The 13,577-nt window shown below is 43.2% G+C and overlaps 1 protein-coding gene across 6 annotated transcripts in view; it reads right to left on the reverse strand.

Moving 5' to 3' along the window:
• The window catches only part of fynb (FYN proto-oncogene, Src family tyrosine kinase b), a 77,126-nt gene that overhangs the window by 43,428 nt on the left and 20,121 nt on the right, over positions 1–13,577 (reverse strand). Inside the window, exon 1 of one of the 6 annotated variants that reach the window (XM_067573177.1) lies at positions 6,559–6,622. The exons of 4 other annotated variants lie outside the window; for them this stretch is intronic. The gene's annotated coding sequence lies outside the window, so the exon portion shown is untranslated. Of the gene's footprint in view, positions 1–6,558; positions 6,623–13,577 lie in introns of those variants that run through there. One more of the 6 variants, XM_067573178.1, reaches the window with a different exon arrangement.

Here is a 13,577-nt window from a genome sequence, read left to right on the forward strand (position 1 = left end):
CCTTTAACGGGAAAAAACCTCGAGCAGAACGGGCTCTGGGTGGGCGGCCATCTGCCCTGACCGGTTGGGTTGAAAGAGAAAGAGAGAGGGAGAGAGAGAGAGAGAAAGAATAGCACAATGCAAGTTCCACATGGAGAGGTATAGTAATACTAAGAATGGTAATAATAATAATAATAATTGTAGCAGTGGGTGTTAAGCAGGATCACAGGGAGCAGTAGGTGGTTTGCAATCACTTTGTAGGTGAGGAGAAGGATTTTAAATTCTGTTCTGGATTTTACAGGAAGCCAATGCAGAGAGTCTTTAGAGACTTGTTAGGGTAGCTTGATAATAAGGAATTGCAATGATCCAGCATAGAAGTAACAAATATATGGACTAGTTTTTCTGCGTCTTTTTTGAGACAGGTTCTGCCTGATTTTTGTAACGTTACATAGGTGAAAAAACTCAGTCCTTGAAATTTGTTTTATGTGGGAGTTAAAGAAGCTATCCTGATCAAAGATAACTCTCAGAATCCTTACGGTGGTGCTGGAGGCCACGGTGGAGCTGTGGAGGAATAATAGTGGCTGATGGAGAGGTAGAGGAGGGAAGGTGGGGATGAAATGGATAGGCAAGGATGATTAAAAGGGGAGAGGAAGAGATGGGTGGACACAGGGGGGGAGGGCGGCTGCAGGGGAGGAGCGAGTGTCCAGACACTTGACAAAGGGAGCCTGCTAATGATGGGCTCTGGGTGTCACATGCTGCGCCCCCATCTCTGCCAGGGAAATGCCTGGGCTCTGCACTCCCAGCATGCCGTCCTGCCAGTGTCATACCGTATCCCGCAGAGGGAGGCGGCCTGTGCCAGTCAAGGTTACTTACACACACACACTAGCTTCAAATATATTTCCTCCTTTTTTTTTTTATTCATACGCACACAAGCTAGAAGCATGCACGCAGCCTGCAGCCCACTCACTTATCAGCACAGCTGCAGGTTTTGCATCAGATCAGCAGCATCCCGACAGAGAGCCGCGTGGCTACAGTTGACCCCGCCGGTTCAACCAGAACATTTATTCAACCTCGGAGTCCAATCAGTCGCGTGAACTGTGTCCTCTGCTGCCTCCACTCTCATCAGATCTCAAAGTAGATCATTAATCACCGTTCGCTGATGAGGAGACAGCATGAAAGAGAAAGATGGAGAGAGCTGGAGAGATGAGAGGAAAAAAGATGAATCTTTTCAAATCCTTTATTGAGAAAAAAGAAGATAAACGACGTCGCCGTCAATTTTAGAATTAAAGTCGAACGGAACTTGAAATTACTTTTTGCTGAGGAATCAATACATGCTTTGTGTTTGTTTTGACGTGTAATTATTTGACTGCTTACCACAAACAAGCATCAGATGGGACTCCTTAGATTATTCTACAGCCCCTTTCAGACACGCACCCCTTCATGTTAATCTGACAGCAGTTTAACTTGTCACTCTGAACAAACACCCTGCTTATTTTTTTACGTAAAAGTCACGACGGCAGTAGGTTGGACTGACACGTTTCTATATCTCTCTCATCACAACACAAGTCTGAAGTGAATGCTGTACATTTAATATCTCAATCAACATCTCCTATACACAAAATAAACCAGGAAACACTGTGAAAGATTGAAGAAGTTGAGGAGACACTGATGTTTTCATGTCAGTCCAGTGAAACGCTTCACATACATACAGCATGTGAGCTAATAGGAATTAAAGTAGACGACTTAACATCCTGTCATTCAATGATCGTGCGTGTCAACCTTAATAAAACAGGAAGCAGCACAACTCGCTCTCTAATAACCTCGAATGATTCAATTAATGAGTGGCCTTCATGCTCACAATGGTCATTAATTAAGGCTTCAACAGCAAAATACGTTTTAAAATCCATCAGTGATGGAAAAACAGTCTCCTGCCTGTCTGTCACGTTCCTCTCTTTCTCTCTCTCTCTCTCTCTCTCTCTCTCTCTCTCTCATGCACCAGGTGCCAAACATCAGGATTGTCTCTTACCATAAAAGTCCCGTCATGTCTAAATAAAAAAGGGAACATTAATGGAAAAGTCATCTATTTCTGAATGACAAAAAGCCTGACGAACACAGACAAGTATTCCATGTCTACTTCTTGTCAGGACTTGACACAAGGTACAGTCATAGAGTTATAATTCTGATGAAACAGAGGGCTGATTCTCCTACGCAACTGTTCTATCTTAGACCTCGTGAGGGTAGTCCTTGTTTCATGGCAGGCCTGGCTTAATGCCGTGGGGGTCACTGAGGTCACCTGGCGCATCACAGAGGAAACGGCTCTGGACACGACACCACTGAAGCAAGTCAGCTGTGATCTCTGCCTCCCGACAAAAACACTCCTGCAGCCTCCACCGGGCCCGACCCGCCTGCCCGCAACCAGGGAGATCTGCCCTCCCTTTTCCAGTCTTAGCTGCGGAGAGCGAAAGCAAAATACACACAGCTGACCAGAGAGAGAGAGAGAGAGAGAGAGACGAAGAATCAGCCGGCTGGAATCGAAAAGGAAAACTTGGGACTATTTTTAGCTGGCCTAAAAAAAAAAACTGGCAACAGCTCCGTTACAACTGAAGGACGTGATTTATAACCTTGAGCTAATGTCAGTAAAGGAGGAAATGTTCAAATAAGTGGAAATAAAAGAGAAAACAAACTCTATCAATTTAGGAGGATTGTTCTTTGAAATGCCAGAATTCTACTGCAAAAAAAAAAAAAAGGCAGACTTCACCAGACATGAGCGGCTGCCACCAGCACACCCAAGGTCAACATGTAAGAGTTTAGCTTCAATTTTGGCCTTAAGTAAGCAATGTGAGCTCCTGCGATGTGAGGTTTCGGTTTTATTTCAAAGAGGCTGGGTGGAGTAGAGTTTATAAAGTGAAGGATCTGGGCTAAATTATCTTGTTTTCACAGCTCTTCTTGAATTTTTTTTTTTTTTTTTTTTTACAGCACGTGTCTCTGCAGGAGGTCTGCCTGAGGATGCTCCAACCCCCTTCATTAAAAATCACAGAGTCTATCCTGCTTTTATCCCTCTCAGTGTGAGCTCCTCAGCACGTTCAGGTTGCCTCTCGGTGTGGAGATGATAAAGGTGCTGTACCTCAGCCTGAAAACAGCCATAAAGCACGAGGAAAACTGTTGTATCTCCTGTTTTTTTAAACATTTTTTACACACTTTTACACTGTTTATGGTTTATTTCAGTCAGAGGACTCCTCTCCTCTCTTATCCTCTCCTCTCCTCTCTTTTCCTCTCCTCTCTTTTCCTCTCCTCTCTCCTCTCCGGTCAGGATTATGAGCTGCGAGCTGTCATAACTGGAACAACCCTTCCTCCTGCCGCCCTGCTCGTCCGCGGTTCCGCTGGGGGAAGCTGAGAGGCCACATGCTTGTCTACATCTCTTCCTGCTGGCTGAGCGCAGATCACAACAACACAGGCCTGAACTATTTCTGCTCCCATGATCCTCTCTCTCTCTCTCTCTCTCTCTCTCTCTCTCTCTCACACACACACTGCTCTCTCCATATTGCGTAGGGAGGCCTCTGTCCTCACTGATCCTGTCAGTCAAAAGTGGAGCTAGGCGGGGCCAGCGGTGACACCATTGTGTCAGGGTGACTCAGTGTCAGCAGCCGCGACAAAAAAAAAAAAAAAAAAAAAGCAGGAATATCGGTAGGATGAAGAGCTGGAGGAGGAGGATGACATCGGACACCCGGCGATCCTCCGAGGTGGAGACGGAGAAGGGGGAATGACGCTCAGGCTTCAACTGCTGAGCCTGAGGCCAGACGAAGACTAGTCTACTCTTGATAAGAAACAAGATGATGACAGATGAATAAACATATGTCCAGTTTCATCAAATAAGGACATGTAACTAATGTTTGGAATAAATGAAATAGTTCCATCACTGACAAATATTTTACTTTAACTTGGAACTCAAAGTATATATAGTTTGTAGAAAACCCATTTTTTCATCTTATTTTTTCCATATAGATCTGTGAGAAAATGTAAAATCTAGTTAATGTACATGTCACTTTATGGTGACATGTAAAAATGCACCATAAACCCTGAGGCCATTCCTAAGGCATGCTGGGAACCACTGATGAAGCTAGAATGTAGAAGGCTGGAAACACTAGATTGTATACTCAACACTCTGTTTGTCTTTATGAAGAACAAAGACTTTCTTTTTATATATCAAAACAATACAGAGTGGCGATCCTTCCCATAATAATTCACATTTGGCTGAGTATACAGACATCTACTTACAACGCACGTTTACCAGCCAGCACAGAAGTTATTCAGGTCAATACAGTATGTGTAGGCTCTCTATCAATATATATCTTAAATATCTTTTTATTGTGAGGTCATAAAAGTTTTTCCAGATGCTCTGTGTGTTATCTGACTGTTTTATTGGAACGAGAAAAAAAAAAAGAAAAAAAAAGGGTTAGACGAGAAGGCTTGTGAACCTTCATTAAATGGCCCACGAGGTTACTAACATGTCAGCCAGAGGCGCAAAATTGAGTGAGCTGCTTGATGTGAGCCCTGCAGACGTGTGCTGACAGCTGACCTTCTGTTAATAATGCAGCTGTGTCCAGGACTTGACCTGACAGCCCCCCCCCCCCCCCCCCCACCCCCCCACACACACTCGTTCCTTCCCCTGGGCTCTGGATGAATCAACACCAACACAAGACGCTGCCTCTGCTCTCCTCATTGAAATATTCATCTCTTCCTCGAAGGGATGACATTCACATGCATTTTAACTTAAGTGTTACTAGTGAGTAACTAGTGAGTAACACTTAAAAAACACACTTAAAATTTAGTTTCGGTTGTAGTTTCAAATTTGGTTGCATACATGTCATTTCATCACTTACAGTTAAATGCTATCACATCATTTTTTCCAATTAAGTGATTTTCCATGAAATGTCAAAAAACAGAGGAAAAAATGTCAATCACAGTTTCCAGAGTCTGTGTCATCTTCAACTGTCCAACTTAAAGTGATACAGCATGAAATAGAGCCTCACTTATGAGAAAATTTGACGTTGTTTCACTAGTTTTGCTTGTGAAATGACTAAAAGCTAGCTCTACATCGGGGTAAATATGAATGACGCATTTCCTGTATGCACACCTCATTCCCCGTCACCGTCTGAGCGGCTGTATGTTGTCAGGCAGGACGGCAGCGGAGGGGTTTGGCTGTGGAACAAAGTAGCACACGAGCACAGAACAGAGAGGAGACACCTTCAGAGTCACTTTAGAATCACCCTTAGAGGGATAAGCTTGACATTTTCAGGTGCTTATTTGTCTTCACCAGACACTTGTCACACCGGGGGGAACAGGGAGGTTTGTCCTTTAGATTTCCTAACAATGGTTAGAAGCACTGGTTCTATAAGCAAAACTGACACAGTTTGAAACTTCTGATGCATGCATGCAAAACAGACCATACTGCCAAACAACAAAAGTCTAAATTTAGGCTAAATACACATATTTATAAATCACGTAAAGGCATGTTGTAAGTTTCTGTATTGGGTGAGTGATAGACTTCAGTGTAGGTTTCAAGCCGCAGCATGAGTGGGTTTTTTATAGAGCTCAGTCATCATGGCCACTTTTAAACTCTCTAAATTAACTAAATGTATCTGTCTGTTCATTTAAACTAAAAAAAAATAACATTATTTAGTTCAGTGTTGCCTTGTGGCACTGCAACTAGTCAATCACAACCCAACCTTTGTGTCAGGATGGGCGTGTATAGTTATATCATTTCAAATGATTAAAGTGATCAAACCCTGCTGTACTGGCTACAGCTGAAAGTCATGTGACTTTTTCAAAATCTCCCAAAAGACTTAGGTACAGATGAATCTATTCCCATGTGTGAATTGAGAAATGACAGTATTTTTGTGAAGTATAATTCCCAAACACATACACATTTTTTTGAACTTGGCACCTGAACAAGATAGATGTGTCACCACACTAGTTGTTTGGATCATACAAGTCTTAACCATCAGTTACACTTCTATACGAGCCAGAGAGAGAGACAAATGACTGCACTGAGGAGCAGCCTGCGGATAAACACTTTAAGTGTCCCTTTCAACTTATTATTATGGGTGAAATATGCAGGAAAGCGCTACTGTCAAGACATCCTCGCATTACTGAGCATCTCCTGAGAGTGCTGCGATGTTGATTGCATGCTCCACAGGAAACAGGAGGATGTGAACCATTGTTAGAACGCATTGCTGTAATTTCCCCAAGACCTCAACTTTCAGCTCAGCGAGACAAAGGACAATGTTGTCGGGGTCATGCTCTGTATTCAAATAACATATTATTAGAAAAGAGGCTGCGGAGACAGTGATTAGCGTGTCCAGGAACGCGCTTTCACTAATACTGCTGGAAATAGATGTAGCGGTGTGCTGCCTGCCGGAGCAATCCACATTAAATACACAGTATACAGACTATTGCAAGCCACCAAAAACAGCATATTTACACACATGAACGGAATAGTCTACAGTTCTGAAGAGGCCAAATGCTCTGATCTGATAAAACAAACCAAAAGTTAGAAGTGACAAACAACTGAAGTTTTACCAACTCTGTGTTTCAGCATGTGGGTGCTGCACCTTCTGCAGATGTACCAAATGAAGAGAATGCAACACTCTGTATAACCTCCTTGGCATAGAGTTAACACATTCAGAGAACTATCTCATCATTTATTGTCTGCCTGCAGGATGTGGTTAAAAGCCTCAAATACACCTTGATGGGTGTTAAGTTTCCATTCACCTCTCAGAGAACAATGTTTCAAGACAGCTGCATAATTTTATGGCTCAGTCCCAAAATGCTGAAAATAACCTCTCACTTCTTCCATTTGGAGGAAGGCAGTTTTTGCTGATGAGGTGCCTCTTGCCAGTCGACCATTCATCCTATAAATAGGTCTCTCTGTTCTGCTCCGGCTTTCTGTATTTCATCGGTAACCGAACGGGCCGACCCGGAGTCAAGCAGGGCCGCGGTGCGTGTCATGGGTTTGACTCTGGCTCGTGTTACTTTTGCCATCTTCCCTTCTCCGTCCTCTCTGTACAGCCTCCAACAGCAGAAACAAAACAGACAGCTCACTTTGAACTACGCTGCCGTCCACATGTTAAGTTATTATGTCTCCCCCCTCAGAGCACATGCATGTTTTATTACCCAGCAGCCACATGCATTCTTCATTGCCTATGCAGACGGGATAAATGAGTTTGATGCCATACTACTCTGTGCTATAGTAACTTCCTCCAGCTTACAGATAAAAGAAAGTGTCAAACAAGACAACTCCTTGCTTCCTGCCACCGCAGCTGCATCCTTTACATTTTAAAACAAACTCAAGTTAAAATTTGCTAAGAAATCAGTATATGCCTCCTTGGTGTCTGCTTACTCATTGTTTGACTCATTACTAAATTGGTAAAAACAAAACAAAACAAAAAAAAAATGTTACCAATTAACAAAAAGAATAGATTAATGTTTTCTTTATTTTTCTGCACTGACAGCGCTGCCTTCATTACTGTTCTCTTGAGTATGAATTTTTGGTTCCAACTGACAATGTAAATGCTGGAATTTGATTGGAGCAATATCTGTATGGGCACTAAAAATATCACTTCAACTCCAGCGGACATACAGGCAGTTAACCAGCTGGGAGGCTAATGTTGTTAGTTGTTGCTAGTTGCATCTGTGGTTTCCACACTCTGTACATTGGTTACATGTCATGACTCAAATCAGAAGGTAACAAACAGAGCGCTGAGGTTACAGGACTACTTGTCTCTGTAGGTTTAGACAGTCTGGTGCTTGTGGTCATTGGACCACAACTGGACCAATGAAAGACAGCTAAAGCTAGCTAGCCCCTAGTCTAGTGGGAATCTGTGCTAATGTTATCAAGCTAGGCTACCTAGCTTCTACTTACTGTAGCTTGCTGGTTAGCTTAGCTTGCTAGCTTCCACTTTCTGAATGCAATTAAAATTTGATAACACAAATGGCCCTCCCAAATGCTGAATGTTATAAAAGGGACTTATGTCTAACAGTATATAACAAACGCTACATGTAAGCGATACTTCACAAGTAGGTGTGCGTTAAACGCTTTTAAGGCGCGACTGGAGGCAAAGAACCACCAAACTTTCACCAAACTTTCAACAAAGTTTTGCACTCAAAATCGAAAGGTTAAAGCAAGAGCTTACTGTTGTCATGACAACTTGCCACACTGTACTCACCACCAACCTGAACTGAGGCACAAAATTCATGTAAGGTGTCATTAAGCATAACTTCAGAGTATGTCTCTTTTTGGTAGAGAAAGTCTCAGTATATTAACAGCCTATTATGTTGCCTTTTTTGTATTAATCTCATCCCTCTCTTCTTCTATCATTTTAAGCTCTTCAGGTGTCAGTTCCTTGTGCCGTTTTTCTTTCTTTTCTTCTCCATTTCTTTTTCCTCTGCTGCGTCCCATTCTTCAAAACTTCATAAGGAGTAAGCTTTGACAGCTGTGCTCTTTAATGTTGCTATGGTTACAGGTTGGGTAGCAGATGAATTTAGAACGGTGATTAAACATGAACCAAACTACGTGTACATTACACGGTTTTAATGCACACCTGCCGGCCAATCAGAAAAGAGTATTCACCCAGACCGTGGTTGAAAAAGGGGATAAAACTGTAGCAGTACGAGGTGCTCTAGTCAGTAGCACACAATAGAAGTTGACAGCGTGTCTCCTACCAAAGCCAGCCCTCAAGGCTTGAAGCTTTAATACGGTTTCCACAAATATGTCCAAAAATGGTTTTATCCTCTTGACACATTAAGTAAGGAGAATTCATATTTCAGGTTGCTGTGAACCTAATGTTGACATTTCTAAAACCTTTATAGACTTGCTTTAATGAAAAATGGTCTTCTGCACATTCTAACCTTTGTATTTTTATTCTTTTTTTATGTTTCTTGTTTTACTGCACGTAGACTCTTTGTGTTGATTTACTGTTTTGTTTACACAAATTAAGATGATGAATAGTTTTTATAATTCTGCTGCCATGAAGTAAACAACTGAAGAGTTGTAGTCTTAAAAGTGCATAAGGAAGGGCTGATAAACCTTCGAAGGTGACATCGCACGTGCCCTTCAGCAGCAGGATTTACCTCTAAGCAGACGAGGCACGGTCGCCCATCACCGACCCCAACGCAGTGATCTGCCTCTCCAGCCCCGTTGCTAGGTTACCACATTCCTGAGCACAGCGAGTACTATGGGTCCTTGCTCTGTTGGCAGAGTCTGGGGAGTGGAAATGACGCAGAAGCCGTGACGATTTAAGAGCCTGTGAATGAAGGAGGATGAGCCGGGGACGATGGGACACGTTTTGAGAGATAGTGTAGGCGGTGTAACATCACTCCATCTGTCAGAATTGCTTCACATACAGTATGTGTCTGGAAAGAACTACATATAGTGTGTGTGTGACTGGCTGACTTTAGATATGACACTGTGCTGTGCCTCTGAAGAGACAGCGTGATCCAGCTGTGACTCCTTGCACTAGTGTGCGCAGCTGCCGGGCTCAGTACAGCACGTTCCTCCACACGGAGCAGCAGCAGCAGCAGCAGCAGCAGCGTCTGACCGTCTAGACAGCACCCAGACTCAGAAACGCCCCCACTGCCCAGCATCTCTAAAGAGGATTGTGTTCCGGCTGGGGATAATCTTTAAGGCTCATCATTCTTTGTCTTCACGCGGTTTATATGCACGAGTACACACGCGCACACGCACACAGCCATACATAAGAGCTGCAAACTTACAGGTAGAATTTTAAACTAATGAAGCGATCTAAAATGTTTCTTTAATGAACTAATAGGTGGAATTTTAGAAATACTGAGGTCATCAGTCCAAAGTCTCTCAGAACACCCACCTAAGATGTTGTTGACAAGCTACCAAAGGAAACTTCTGGCTATTTAAAAAAAAATAAAAATCACCAAATCATCATTTAAAGGTCCAAGGTTCAGTTGTATTGTCATTACATAACACAGGAGCACAATGAAATGCATTTTAGTAAGAGTTGTTTCTTTTATGGGTGTGTTATTCCCTTATAATTTTACTTATAATTTGCCAGTAATTTGCCAGTAATTTGGTAGAGTCATACGGAGGACACAGTGCTGAGACTGTTGTTTTAGTTGGTTATGTTGAGTTTAAAAGCAGTTGTTGATTTCTAGAGGAATTTAACAGTGTGTTGCATGTTCAGCTGACCTGATATGACTTCAATACTTTAGGTTATGCTATCTAAGCAAATAATTGGAATTAAATTCTTGGAAGTGAACCAATTGTTTATATTTACTTATAATTAGTGCCAAATATATGGTTGTTCAAAATATTAGGAATTTATGGGACGTTAAATAAAGCCTTACCTATATTTTCTATGAGCTTAATCTTCGTACAACTCTTCTATGTTCTTGCCTAAAAAAGTCCCCTCCCCCCACGCCCCTCAAAAAACATGTAATGTACACGTAATCATGGAGAGCAAACTTGTTTTCATGTCATTAATCCAAATCAAAATTCAAATCAAGTTTAATGGAAATCCAATCATTGGTTTTCAGATAAAATGTCAATGACGGTTTGCTTGAAAATGAAAAATTATATAATCCCTAAGAAGAAAGGTCATTGGGATTTAAATTCATCTGTCTTCCGTTGGACAGATGGATGGAACAATAGATGGACAAACAGTTTGGGGAGAAATGACTGACAACTGAGAAACTGCTCATGCAGCGATCCTGTCCTGTGAGGAGCCTGAATGATGGGCCGGTGGGCTTCCTGTGTGATTGATTGACCATCGGTCATGGTTCAATCATGTGAAGCCATGTGGAAACAAACACAGCCTTGTCAGTCTTGTTACAGCAGACCTCGTTCTCTGGAGAGACCCTGATCTGTCCTCAGGTGGAGCGGCGTTCCAACATAACCAACCCCGATCAATACATCTATAAATAGGTTTATGTATGAAACACCTATACTGTAACACTATAGATCGCTGTGCCAATTTGGAACCAGATTTCTGTCTACTGGATGTTAAAGTCTCTGTCTTCAAAAATCAATGCGGCCTGTCTGATGGAAGCATTTGTCCTTCCAGACCGCAGACACCAAAGCTCCGAGTCCATATTTTTGCAACTCTCAGACTCGATTATGAGCGAGGCAGACTTTGGGTCACCACAGTAATATTATATGAGATAGAAAGGCCTGATGTAATTTGCCACCCGTCGTCTTTTTCTTGGTTTCTATCGAGGCTACAGCACAACACAGCAGGTGGGCTCCGTCTAGATCAGTCAATAAATAAAGTCTGAAGAGGGCTTCAATGCTGATGTAGCAGTAATGGCATGATGAGAGCCTGTGAGAGCGGTTAGAGCGCTGGCACATTCAGTCTGGACTAAACATACAGCACCAGTCAGTCGGTTCATTCTGAAAAAAATGGACATTTCAGTTTCATACAATAAAAGACTGAAGACGGAAGGAAATGAAATGTGAGGCTACATATATGAGAGCTGACAGTTTTCAGACCGATGCTCTTGTTTACTCTAAATGCTCGACATGACAGACTCTCTGTCCCACATCCTGCTTCCTGTTTCCTTCGTGTTGTTACATGTTTTCTGTGTCATGATATCATGCCATGCTGTAATCAGGTCTCACATTTTGGCTGAATTCTCAAAATTAAAAGATTTTTTTTACATTTATAGCAGATAAGAAAGCCATTCACTGCAGCTACTATATCATCTTCAACTTCTTCCCTGTGCAGCTGACTGTGGATGATGTCTTCAGTACAATCTAGTAGTGAAGCAAGTCACATAGACCGCCTGCTAAACTTTCTAACAACAGCCAGCTGTGTAATGTAATGGACGTCTCAGGTAGAAGAGGAGGAAACAACTGTCTTCAAGTTCACTGCTGTGTTAAAACTCCACTTCAGCTTAACCTGCAACAGTTCAGCAAGAAGTCTAAACGTTTTAGTCACAGACCGGATGAAGCCTCCTTAGCTGCTCCTCCTCCTCCTCCTCCTCCTCCTCCTCCTCAACTCATCAGTGGCTGTAAATCAGCTGAGCGGTGGGCCTCTCCCAGCAGTCAAAACACTAAGGTTAAAGTAGCACTAATTCCTGCGGGGCTGCTCATTAAGCCCCCTGGCTTAGTCCCTGGAGACCCGAGGCCAGCATATGGCCACAGCCCAACACCCCCCCCCCCTCCTCCTCCTCCTCCTCATTATAATTAAAACCACGTCACCGCTAAACCTCCAACATGTGGAGCACTGATGGAAACTGTGGCTGATTATTGACAAGCCAGACTGCCCCCGAGCAGAGGAAGCTAGAGAGCAACATCAAAAGTGCTCAGTTCTTGGCGTTGGCACCATTTAACGGCACTGAACCACTTGACGACCTAGCAGTCAGCTTCCTCCTCAGTAAATTGGTAAATAACACATAATGACAACACTGAGTGGGAACACTGCCAGCTTTGAGGGATTTGACAATCAAAGTGCGGTCCGTTGGGTGAATTTAGATAACCGAAGCTCTGTGAAGTGACCTCCAGACCTGATGGGATTTATGGTTTCTTTGTGGGATCGATGACCGTCTTTGTCCGGGTGGGTTAAGATTAAGCTGATTTGCAAACCACTAATTATTCCGCACGATGTTTTCAGCCCCCGCCGCAGCCGAGTGAAAGGCTACATTGTTAGCCTCTGTGAGGCCGTGTCCGTGATAAACCCGTCCGAGTGTGAAGACATTAGAAGGACTGGTGCACCCGCAGCCTCTCGTAGCTACGGTGACAATATACCTGTCACGGCTCTTAACGGGCTGGGCGGTAAGACTAAAGCTTGCCAATGAAGAGATACAGCTGCTGTTGTTCTGGCTGTCTAATTCCCCACCCCTGCTTTTTCAAACTGACCAATAAAAACCTGTGTTCCTTCTCTTCTCTCGTGGCCATATGGCGGCCTAGACGCTTCATCTGCATGCATATAGAGCTCACCTAGCCTGGAAAGATGTATTTCTACTATGTTAGAAAGGAGGCAGCAGAGATTTACAGGAAATATAACAGTGACATATATATATGACAACATAAAACACACTCACACCTCCAAGCCTTGTAAGTACACAGACTTTGCAGGAAATAAAGAAGACATCTGAGACATAAATTATTTCACAGATCCAAAGCGAGTCATTAGCATGCTGCAGCAGATGTGTTGAGGGTGGGCTCTTTAGCAAGTTGGCGAGTCAGTGAAACAGGATGAGGTTATGGTTCTGTACCATCTGCACAGGAGGAGGCTCTCTCCTGAGCACACACACACGACCACATACACTACACGCACACATCCTATAAGCGCTAGAACACGCTGTAGCCGCTGTTCGTGACGTTTAAACCATGTTACTTTCAGTATAAACAGGCAACAACGCTGCATAAACATCCCACTCCTCTCAGAAACAAACTTCACTGTTCCGCACGTGGCCTCCGCCCACCCTGCCGACCTCTATTACAGGCGAGGGTACGCAGATGAGGGGGTTAAGTGAGAGATCATTAAAATGCTGCAGTCGAAGCCCTTCGGCCGCCCATCCCGGCTTCTTTTATCTGAAGATGGAGGGATGAGGGATGGAGGAGAGGGTGA

Source organism: Thunnus thynnus, chromosome 18, assembly GCF_963924715.1.
Source record: "Thunnus thynnus chromosome 18, fThuThy2.1, whole genome shotgun sequence".
Classification (NCBI taxonomy): domain Eukaryota; kingdom Metazoa; phylum Chordata; class Actinopteri; order Scombriformes; family Scombridae; genus Thunnus; species Thunnus thynnus.